The sequence below is a fragment of the Scyliorhinus canicula genome, chromosome 1 (assembly GCF_902713615.1).
Source record: "Scyliorhinus canicula chromosome 1, sScyCan1.1, whole genome shotgun sequence".
Classification (NCBI taxonomy): domain Eukaryota; kingdom Metazoa; phylum Chordata; class Chondrichthyes; order Carcharhiniformes; family Scyliorhinidae; genus Scyliorhinus; species Scyliorhinus canicula.
In genome coordinates this window covers 266,794,047-266,806,486 of record NC_052146.1, presented here as the reverse complement: position 1 = coordinate 266,806,486, position 12,440 = coordinate 266,794,047, and the positions used below count along the sequence as shown (strand labels likewise).

The window sequence follows — 12,440 nt, the reverse complement described above, 5'->3', positions numbered from 1 at the left end:
ACGCACCAATTCTCATCTACATTACAGGTGACTTGGAGCTGGTGGGGTGTCTTCAGACCTTCCACCTCTAACTTCACAGCCTTTCCATGCGTTGAGTTCCAGTTACCAGGTCGGTGGAAGAATTTTCTTTTTTTCTTTCTTCAGTCTGTTTTATTCTGTCTTCTCCATAGTTGTCTTCAATTGTTCAACACCCCTGGTATCATGTTATGTTCTGTGTTGTGGCCATGGCAAAAATGCACACAGAACATCTAGTTCTTTGACTAATAATATGGTTTATTAACAAAGTGAGCATGTGGAAAGATAACTAACGAACTGTCATACAAATGGTAACGAATAATTGAACTATCTTGGAACTACTTCTAATGCGACTGTTCTCGAGTACAACTATTGTTTAATAAATTTAGTGTACCCAATTAATTTTTTCCAATTAAGGGGCAATTTAGTGTGGCCAACCCACCTACCCTGCACATCTTTGGGTTGTGGGGGCGAAACCCACGCAAACACGGGGAGAATGTGTAAACTCCACACGGACAGTGACTCAGAGCTGTGTTTGAACCTGGGACCGGGACGCCATGAGACAGCAGGGCTAACCCACTGTGCCACTGTGCTGCCCTGTTCTCGTACAACGTACTGCCAACTGCCTTATCTCTGGCGCCACATGATGTATCTCTATCGCCACCTGCTAGCCGGATGTCATATAGATAACTACATACATTTTTTTTTTTTTTTTTAAATTTTTTTTAAAATTTAGATTAGCCAATTATTTTTTCCAATTAAGGGGCAATTTAGCTTGGCCAATCCACCTACTCTGCACATTTTTGGGTTGTGGGGGCGAAACCCACGCAGACACGGGGAGAACGTGCAAACTCCACACGGACAGTGACCCAGAGCCGGGATCGAACCTGGGACCTCAGCGCCGTGAGGCGGTTGTGCTAACCACTAGGCCACCGTGCTGCCCTGATAACTACATACATTAATGTGTATATGCATATCACCGCACACTCTGCCCCAAATTTTCATGCCCCTTTCGATCTCTTCAATACTGCATACAAGAAACTCAGCCAGTCCTTGAATATTGGCAAAACAAAATTCATCCACAAACCCACACCTGGTCAGCCAAATAATCCCCCCTCAACGTATACTTAAGGAGAGACTTCTTATCTTGAGCACTTCCCATACCTTCACAGCCACTTCTCTCAAAACGCCTCCATTGATGAGGAGATCTAACACCTTATCAACTGCACCAGCTCAGCCTTCTACAAACTATGGTAGTGTCTGACAACACTGAGCTATTATTTTCCATTGACTTGGAAATCATCGCCAAGACCATTCACCTAAGGAGCAGTGCTCCGAAAGCTAGTGATTTGAAACAAACCTGTTGGACTTTAACCTAGTGTTCTGAGACTTCTTACTGTGGCAACAAAGACTTCCGCAAGTCTACAGAAGTCCTGTGCACAGACCGGTTGTCATCACCATTTTCCTAATAACTTGGACTGTGTATCAGTGACATATAGAATGCTGCAGAAATTCCATCAGCAATGCATCCTCCAGATTCAATGGGAGGATTGTTGCAGAAAAGCTTGCACGGGATTCTCCGACCCCCCCCCCCCCCCCCCGTCGTTGATCAACTGAACAGTGTATCCATGGGGCTAAAAAGCATCTCCTCTGCCAAGTTCTGTTATCTCAAGTTTAAAATGGCCAGCTTTCTAGCGGAGAGCAAAACAAACGCTTCACCTACACTCTGAAACTCTCCTTGAAGCGAGCCAACATTGGCATTAATGACTTGCAACCAATTGCAACTTGTCCATCATGCTGCAACATGTTTTGAGTCTCAACATCTTAATGCTGAGGCAAAGCTGTGGTGCAGAAGGAAAGAAAGTGAAGCAAATTCTGCTTCCTGGATCTCACTACCTTAATTGTTGAACATCTTGTCACGTGTGCCCCAAGATCTGTGGGACAGGAATTGGCCTGTTCAGTCATGTGAGGACCCATGGCAGAAATTTCCAATCCTGCGTAGTCGCCATCCTCAAATCGAAAGAGAGTCGACGATGGCAAAATATGAATTCTGTTTCCAGGGCATCTGAGATCGAGGGCCCAGACAGAAAAGATAGAGTTCGACTCATTTTCCTTCACTCTCATTCAGTTATGAGTTATGCTTATTTTCATTCATGTCTGAAAGTACAAAAAAATGTTCAGTTTGTATATCTCTGCTAAATGGCTTCAAGGCAGAGATAGATAAATTCTTGATGTCGCGAGGAATTAAGGGCTACGGGGAGAATGCTGGTAGATGGAGTTGAAATGCCCATCAGCCATGATTGAATGGCGGAGTGGACTCGATGGGCCGAATGGCCTTACTTCCATTCCTATGTCTTATGGTCTTATGGTCTTATGCTTATCTCCTGCCTTCATTGTGGATCGATGGTCTCATTTATGGTGCATATTTTTGTTGTTTGTTTTAACTCCACTCACAAAAGCATGGCCAATATTGGTTGACAAGCAAAAGATATCCCAACGGGGTGAAATCGATCTGCACCAGAAGCTCAAAAATATGCCCATAGCAAAATGACAGCATTGACTTGGAAAATATTATCAAGATTTTAAATTTCAAATCCAAGTAACAGTGAGTCTCGTGAGTGAGTGTCTGAAAACAGTTTGAACAATTGTGCTGTGAAGTTCACTGTAAGAATGTCAGGACCTTTAGAAACATGAGCCACCATTTTGCTACGAGCCCCTTTCAAGCTAGTAACTAGTGTAAAATAATTTTGGCTCTTCTACATGGTTCAGGCTACCTGCATTATGCCAGCATAGGGAAGCCATCAGTATATCTCCACAGTGCTTTGAAGGTGAACTTCTTCTGCATGTATACCACTGAAATTGAAGGTAAGTGCATACCTGGATAAATGTTTTGATCAATTCATGTCAAATGGTCTAGAGTTCACAAAGAGACTGAGAACTAATCACTAATCTTACTGATTATTGCTCTAATGACTTACAGTGTAAACATGCCATTCCCAGTAATAACATTTAAATGAATTGGTGCTTATTAATCCAGCACTGGTTAGTACACAGAAATCCCTTTGAAAGCTTCAGGATGTTGCGGACAAAACAGCAAAGCAAAGGGGAGAGGGGAAAAGGTTCTCGAGGGGATGGGGGGGGGGGGGGGGGGGGGTACAGTGTGATAAATTGTGATGTCAAACGTGAACTTAAACCATATGTGCCCCAATCTTTCATCTGTCCATAGAGAATGCATTTATGGGTTAAAATTACACAGTACTGATCACAAAGGTTCCTGAACACAGAATTTACTGCTATCCAAGTTATTCTTGAGAAAATAAGGCGGAAAATGTGAAAACAAAGCTCCCAAAACTGCAATTTACTCAGATGATTAGCAATGGAATAGTGTCAATGTTTAATGGAAAGCAGAAATTAAATGGACAAAGCATGTTCATTTAATTGGCACACTCAAGGTATGTTTTCATAAATATCCAGCCCACATTTAAATTCAGTTCTAAGCCAGTCTCTTATGACTGTGCATGACCCAGTCAAAACATACTGCAGACAATAAGACTGAAAGTCAACAATACAAAATTGTGGCATTCTTTTACTGGAATAACCAAAACCACCTGCATTGTTATCAAGTTCATGCAATGCTGTGATCTGCAGGGACTTTACCTGCATTAATAATGACTTTGCTGTTAGATTGGACTAAATGTTCTTTGCCATATGAGCACAATAGGCACATGAGTCATGGTAGATGCAGTATTTTAGTTACACAAAGTGGTACGCTATGTCCTATTTCCAAACACCCACCTTCTAGTTTATGCAACATGTGGTTATAAGAGACAATGCAATGTGATTTTATAATTGTTTCCAGAAATGTGCCTAAAGCAGACTCTCGATAGTTTCAGCAACATGAATTTCATTTATCTGAAATGGTCAGGTTTCTCCTGTCGGCTCAGCTTTTTCTCCCTCATTTTCCTTTGTTTTCCCTTTATGCGGATTAAGTGAAGTCACACCTAAAACGAATAAATAGTAAGTAAGTAGAACGGTTGCTCCAGGCCAAGGTGATACTTGATTCATTCACAAGTACCGGAATAATGGACCACCGGGCATTTCAAACAGTTGGCTTGCTGATGCCTACTTCCACGTCCACACGGGACACCCAGATCCTGTATTTACTGCTTTATGTATCATATCCCAGCTTTCAAAATCATTCTAACCTCTAAATAACACAGCAGGGCTTCATTATCTTTCTCACTCTGTCATTCTCACCCAACTCCGCTACTATGCCTGTTCTGTAGTAAGCAACAGCTCTCAGATAATCTTTTTGATTTCACATTCCAGTCAAAGTCTATGATTTGCACTGTATCCTGCCTGATTAAAATTGTATGAGAGCAACTCAACATGGTGTGCAGAATAAATGGTGTGGCCTACAGTTGTAGGCTTGAGAGCTGTACCTGTTTACAATGCTGTGGAGTCGAGCCCAGCAAAATGCAGTTCATGGGTAGCATGGTGGTTAGCATAAATGCTTTACAGCTCCAGGGTCCCAGGTTCGATTCCCGGCTGGGTCACTGTCTGTGCGGAGTCTGCACGTCCTCCCCGTGTGTGCGTGGGTTTCCTCTGGGTGCTCCGGTTTCCTCCCACAGTCCAAAGATGTGTGGGTTAGGTGGATTGGTCATGCTAAATTGCCCGTAGTGTCCTAAACAAAAAAGTAAGGTTAAGGGGGGAGGTTACGGGTATAGGGTGGATACGTGGGTTTGGGTAGGGTGATCATTGCTCGGCACAACATCGAGGGCCGAAGGGCCTGTTCTGTGCTGTACTGTTCTATGTTCTATGTTATGCACACACAGGTTCCCCTCCCAAGATCCAAACAGTGATTTGTGTTTGTAATGTTAGCAAATGGTATTCCTCAAAAGTAAAACTTTAAAAGTTCGTTAACAGGTGGAAAACTGAATTGATGCAAGCCTCTTGACTGAAAATCTGAAAAGTGATACCTATCCTTTATAGACCTGGACCAGTCAGTAACATGAGGACATTTAATCCCCTGTTTTCAGACCAAACGCTATATCCCACCATGTATATTCCACTTGAGCCTCCTTCTAATCTTATTCATCGACCCTCAACTCCCTATAAAATATCAAAGATTATGGAATCAATTCCAAATCCAAGAATTTTGTTGAAGCAAACCCTGTGAAAAACAAAAGGGTTCACATTACATTGAAAATATTACCCTGAGGAATATAGAACCTCCATATTGTGTTGAATTTCGCGACACAGTCTTCCACTTCGCAAGGTCGTGATTGTATCAGCTTTGTCATCGCTCTTCTTGCAATGCACTCTGGGTGGAATGGTCTACAGCTGCGATAAAATGTCGTCCCATAGGATTTTCCGGCTCTTAAATAAAACAGATGTTTATTCTTTCTGAACTATGTGGAAAGTTACAACAGAGCTACTGTGTACAGCAAGCTACAAGGAAGACTATAACCATAAGACCAGAAGACATAGGAGCAGAATTAGGCCACTCGGCCCATCGAGTCTACTCCGCCATTCAATCATGGCTGATATTTTCTCATTCCCATTCTCCTGCCTTCTCCCCATAACCCATGATCCCCTTATAGCAACCTCGGTCACATTGTCTGAGGAGCTAAACAAAATGCAATCTCATTCACTGATGTTTTCCACTATACCGCAACATATGAGAATACAGTAGAAAAGTGCTTCAGACAATTCTTAGCTTCTAGCATTGTTAGAAGCTGCACTCCAGGGATTGTGAAATAACTTGTTTGTATGTTGGAGTGAATGTGACAGAGGGGACAAATGACCTTAGGTTAGTCGAGGTACACGAATGAGAGATTTGAATTTATGCCATACTTTCCTCCCAAAAACCAATACAAAGTACTTAAAAAGCATAAATTGTAAAACGGCAACTACTGTTATGCAGGTACATGCAGCAGTTGCCTCGTCCACATTAAGGCCTCACAAACATTGGCATAATGAATGACCAGTTAATCTGTTTTTGGCCAGGTTGATTGAGGAAGGAATGTTGGCCAGGCAACTGGGTGAACTCTCTGCTCTTCTTCAGATCATACCATATAATCATTAACATCCACCTCAGCAGATGGCCTAAGTTTAATGGTTCATCTGAAGAATGTCACCACCAACATTATTGCGTTCCCTCAGGATTGTCAGTTTACATTGCTGATTTGCCCCATCCTCTTCATGGAACTTGGTAAACTTGCATTGAAGCTGCCCGTCAGCACAGAGAGCCAAACTGCAAAGCTCCTGAAGCAGTAGCACAGCTAGCCGTTCGTGTTAGTTTTGTTAATTTTCTCTTGAATTCAGATACTATCAGAGTCTGAAACTTGTATGGGTTGATTTCCTGATCCATGAGACATTTATAGACATTCATAGAATTTACAGTGCCATTCGGCCCATCGGCCCATCGAGTCTGCACCAGCCCTTGGAAAGAGCACCCCACCCAAGCACACACCTTCAACCCATCCCTGTAACCCCGTCATCCCACCTAACTTTTTTTTTGGACACCAAGAGCAATTTAGCATGGCCAACCCACCTATCCTGCACACCTTTGGACTGTGGGAGGAATCCGGAGAACCCGGAGGAAACCCATGCAGACACAGGGAGAACGTGCAGACTCCACACAGACAGTGGCCCAAGAGGGAATCGAACCTGGGACCCTGGAGCTGTGAAGCAAATGTGCTAACCACAGTCCTACCGTGCTGCCCCAAGGGACACCATCATGAAACCGATGAACAGGAACCTGGAAATAGTATGAAAAATATTTTTCCCTTTTTTTCATCATGAAAGGTGCAAGTTCATTGCAGTGCATTCAAATGACTGTGAAGCCAATTTCCTGGGTTTCACAGTGGGAGCATGCTGTGTAATTCCCCAACACAAATGGACAATGTCGAAAAAGCATGTGGGTGCTCACAATCTTTAAGAGCAGTTGTAAATAGAAATCATAGAATAAGTACTTGTCCTTGCAGCAATTTTGCTTCTAATGTCTGTACTACCTGAACGGCTTTCCCATCCTTTTATCAAACTTCTTGACGTCCTCTTTCATTTCTGAGTAAAGCGATTCTGCTGAAATTCAAGCCAGATCATCTGCCCAACTGTCCTCTGCTTCCTTCAGAGGACAAATAATAACGGAAGATTGAGAGTCTGGTCTATTAAGTTTACTCTGTAGACAGATTGCTCTTAACCACCCTCACACAAGGAGCAGTGTCCATAGGTCAAAGTGAAGGTACCTGAAGAGGTCCCTCCCCCAACCCCTTCACCGGCAAAGCATTGACAGAGTTATGTCACATGTTCCAGCTTGACTTTCGGACACCATTGATAGAACCTTGAGCATTTACATCTTTGGATGATTCTACGTCACTTCAGGGAATAGATGTCAACACGGTCAATCAACAGTTCACCAATGCTTGTAGCAGATGACAGATGCATTGTCACCTTTTTCTCACTTTCCCACTCTCTGCATTTTTTTAGATGACAGGTTTCCCTAAAGTACAGACCATTCCAGATTACAGATACACATGTGCCGATCCTGAATCCAACCATTTTTGTGAACATCAAAGTAATGTACAACTGGGGAAATCATCATACACATAAAATAATGCAGTGTGACTTATTTGGAGTTAGAGTATCATTTTATTTATGGCAATCCATCATGCCACCATGACTTGAAGAAGAAGAAAATCCGGAGGGATATTTCCTGACTGTTTGAGGACATGTTTTGCCCTGGTATATAATGTTGCTGAGGCCATGAGGTGAAAAGCAACGTAATGAATCATTAATGACCAAAAGGATAATTTCGAAGCATGCTATCCATTCAGATGCTTGGAGACGGCAAGCAGTACTCACACTCAAACCCCCCACCCACGGACAATGTCACCCCTTGCACACATGGGCATTGCCCCCACCCCGTCTCACAATGCCTTGCGAGATCTAACGCAACAGAGGAGACCATTCGGCCCATCTGCATCGACCCTCTGAAAGAGCTCTTCGCCCAAGCTCACTCCCCCACCCTAAACCATTAAACCCTTAATCTAGCCTACACATCGTTTTGGGCACAAAGGGGCAATTTAGCATAGCCACTCCACCAAACCGGCACATCTTTGGAGTGTGGAAGGAAACCGGAGCACCTGGAGGAAACCCACGCAGACACAGGGAGAACATGCAGACTCCACACAGACAGTGACCCAAGCCGGGAATCGAACTTGGGATCCTGAAGCTGTGAAGCAACAATGCTAATCACTGTGCTACTGTGCCGCTGTTGCATCTTTAGACTAACAGTACAAATGAAATAGATTGCAGACAGATCCACATGGGTTCAAAGTAACATTAAATGAGATTTATTTAATAGTTCTTCACTGTACAGGTACAAGGGTTGGTTCTGTATTAGGGTTAAAGCCCTCAAAGTAGCTGATGACATCATACATGCCACATGACTCGGTTCTTAAATAACGCACATATATAACAGCAACCGATTCAGGAAAATACCAATCGCAATCCACAAGCAGCCCGACCATATTTCATGAGACAGCGGTGGGAATTTTCTGGCCCCTCCCACCTGCAGGATCTTCCGGAGTGAATGGAAGTTTGAATGGTCCCCTGAAACCTTGTGGCAGGACCTGCTGAGGGGTCATAAAATCCTGGCCATGGAATCAATACATCTTCCCCAAACACTGTCCCCTAAACCATGTCAACTACATGGAAGACTCTTCTTTAATCTTCTGTTACCTTCGACCCCATCAGAAGTGAAATCTTTGAACAAAGTTGAAATGAGGTGCAACCAATGAAATGGCTATGAACCCTGACAACATCCTGGCTGTAGTACTGATGACTTGAGTTCCAGAACTATCCAGGAACTTAGCCAAGCTGTTCCCGTATAGCTGCAACACTGGCATCTACCCAACATAGTGGAAAATTACCCAGGTATGTCCGGTCTACAAATCAAATCTGGCCAACTACACCATCAGCATACTCTCCATTATCCGCAAAGTGATGGAGGAAGTTGTTGACAGTGCTATCAAGTGACATTTGCTCATCAAAGCTCAATTTGGGCTCTTGCCCCAAGGAGAGAATCATCCTCTTAGCAGCTACCCTGTCAAGTACCTTCAAAAACTTAGATGTTTAAAGAAGATCACTTCTCATTCTTCTGAACTCCAATCATTCTAATCCCAACCTTCCCTCATAAGCCAAATCCCTCATCCCTAGAATCAGCTGAGTGAACCACCTCTGAATGGCTTCCAATGCAAGTAAATCACTCTTACGTAAGGTGACCCAAACTATACACAGTAATCTAGATGTCATCTCTCCAATGCTCTGTACAGTTCTCCCTGCTTTTATATTCAATTTCCCTTGCAATCAAGGCCAAAATTCTGATTGTCTTCCTAATTACTGCATGCTAACGTTTTGTGATTCATGTACAAGGATACCCAAATCCCTCTGTACTGAAGCATTCTGTAATCTCTCTCCATTTTAATAATATTCTGTTTTTTCATTCTTCCTGCCAAAGTGGACAACCTCACATTTCCCCACATCAGACTCCTGCCAATTTTTGTACCACTCAACCTACCTATATCCCTTTGAAGACTCTTTGTACCCTCCTCAATCGTCCTATCTGTCTTTGTATAGTCAGAAAATGTAACTATAATGCAGTCAGTCCTTCATCCAAGTCACGAATATCGATTGTGAATAGTTGAGGCCCCAGCACTGCTCCCTGTGGCACTCCGCTGGTTAGAGTTTGCCATCTTGAAAATAACTCATTTATCCCAATCTAGGGATTTAGGGCTCATTAATGATGAGGGTGTACTGAGAGAGAAATGGAAAGAATATTTACTGCAGGACTAACCTATAAACAGAGTTTACATGTTATGCTGTGCTATAGTGAACATGAGTAAGGAAATGAAGCTAAAACAATGGTATTAGCCCTGAGCTTGGGGAGGCTCCAGACCTCACCCTTCTCCACTCCCTCTTTTGTGTCCAACACAGGAATTTGTAAAGTTGCTTCTTTAAATACTTTAAACCCCAAAATATGCGCTTATAGGCTTCTTCTCTGCGTGTCTTCAAAAAAAAGCATTGTTATTAAAATTCGAATGTCCTCCTGATATTCCGATGTATGTGACCAAATGGGCTTGAAATTAAAACACAAAATGCTGGGATGAACTCAGCAGGTCTGGCAGCATCTGTGGAGAGAGAAACAGAGTTCATGTTTTGACAGATCCGACCTGGACATTGAATCTAGCGAGAGGCCTTCTACAGAACCGAAGAGAAGTAGAAATGTAAAGAGGCATCATGAGGTGTTTTTGGGAAGTTCGCTCTGAGGCTGCAACTTTACAGTTGCAAATATGACACCAGTTTCAGATTTCAGTGAAAGTTACAAGTTTGCTCAGCAGAATAAGGGCGGATATACATGGGGGGGGCGAGATTCTCCACAAATGCGGAGAATCGTAAAGGCTGCCGTGGGACAGGCCGTGACCCACGGCAGCCTTCACGCCCACTTCCGGGGCCGATTCTCCCCCCCGGGCGGGGCTAGGAGCGCGGCCCCGTGTGTCACGGCGGCGCGGCCTTGACGACGGTCGTCAAGGCCGCACGCCAAGCATCACGCCGACTGACGTGGCCGATGATGTCAGCCGCGCATGCGCAGGTTGGACAACGCCAACCCGGCCCCAAACGGGCATCTGGTGCCTGTTTCATGACGGCAGCGAGCAGGTGTGTTTGCTGCCGTGTTGAAACGGGCGCCCGGCCCATCGGCCTCGGAGAATCGCAGTTCGCCGTAAAAAACGGCGAGCGGCGATTTGTGTTGTGGGTCGGGCGTGGGGGGGGGGGGGGGGGGGGGGGGGGGGCGTGAAAAATGTCGGGAGGCCCTCCCGTTATTCACCCACCCGGCGTGGGGGGCGGACCGCCGGCGCGCCCATGAACTTTAAAAAGTTGTCAGAATACGCTGCGTGTGGCCTTAGTTAAGTCGTGACAGGTGAAAAGAACATTTTTGTGGGATGCACACTTTAACCGAACCTTTCCAAAGAAAGAGGTAGCTTTCCAACAGCTGCAAAATCTTCTCTCCATCTGTTCCAAAATGTTCTGATCTAGGGAGATCGCCTTCAGCCTTGCAGGAACTTCTCTCCAAGCAAGGCCTGTGTTGGCTTGAGGGCCTTCTGATGGTTCCCCCACTGCCACCTTTCCTGCTCTTGCTTCACCAGTCCCTGGAAAATAGCAGCTGTGAATTGGATGGTTAAAGTACTGCTCCTGTCTTTTTAAAAATAAATTTCGAGTGTCCAATTCATTTTTTCCAATTAAGGGGCAATTTAGCAGGGCCAATCCACCTAGCCTGCACATCATTGGGTTATGGGGGTGAAACCCACACAAACACAGGGCGAATGTGCAAACGCCACATGGAAAGTGACCGAAGGCCATGAGGCAGCAGGGCTAACCCACTGCGCCACCGTACTGCCCTGCTCCTGTCTGAAACCACTTCAGAATGTTAAACAAGGGAGTTCACTTCAAATGTTTAACCAGACAGGTCTGAGAAGATTGCGTGAGATTTTAAAAAAATTTAGAGTACCCAATTAATTTTTTCCAATTAAGGGACAATTTAGCATGGCCAATCCACCTAACCTGCACATCTTTGGGCTGTGGGGGCGAAACCCACGCAAACACGGGGAGAATGTGCAAACACCACACGGATAATGACCCAGAGCCGGGATCGAACCTGGGACCTCGGCGCCATGAGGCAGCAGGGCTAACCCACTGCGCCACCGTGCTGCCCTGATTGTGTGAGATTAACCCTGGTATGAACCAGTGGAGGTGCAAAACTCCCAGTGATCTGAGCTTAGTACTTCAGAGCTCAGACTGGTGATAGATATATGATAGTAATATTTGGATTAATTTTTAACTTTAGTGCTCCTGGAGAATCAGAATTGTGGAATCCCTACAGCCCAGAATGAGGCCATTCAGCCCATCGAGACTGCAACGACCCTCCACAAAAGCCTAGGTGCCCTCCCTCACCTATCCCGCCCTAACCCCATTATCGCATCTAAGCTGTACAACCTTGGACACTAAGGGGCAATTAAGCACAGCCAATCCATCTAACCTGCACACCTTTGGACTGTGGGAGTAAACCAGAGCACCCGGAGGAAACGCACGCAGACATATAGAGAATGTTAAAACTCCACACAGACAGGCTGGAATTGAACCTGGGTCCGTGGCGTTGTGAGGCAGCAGGGTGGTAAGCACTGTAGCACCCTGGAGCAGTTATTGAAAATTTAAACTTTTTTTAGAAACTCAGGTGCCGACGCAAATGCCCCATATTTAATATACAAAGAGATACTATTTTTTAAATTTAATAAATTTAGAGTAGCCAATTCTTTTTTTTTCTAATTAAGGGGCAATTTCGTGTGGCCAATCCACCTGGCCTGTAC

At 44.5% G+C, this 12,440-nt stretch overlaps 1 long non-coding RNA gene across 1 annotated transcript; it reads right to left on the bottom strand.

Moving 5' to 3' along the window:
• Nucleotides 1–8,349: 8,349 nt before the first annotated feature.
• LOC119978044 lies at nucleotides 8,350–11,215 on the bottom strand. The gene is made up of 2 exons (XR_005463356.1): nucleotides 11,038–11,215; nucleotides 8,350–10,208 (listed from the first exon to the last, which is right to left on the bottom strand). It is a non-coding gene; the product is annotated as an uncharacterized LOC119978044 (long non-coding RNA).
• Between the last annotated feature and the right edge of the window lie 1,225 nt (nucleotides 11,216–12,440).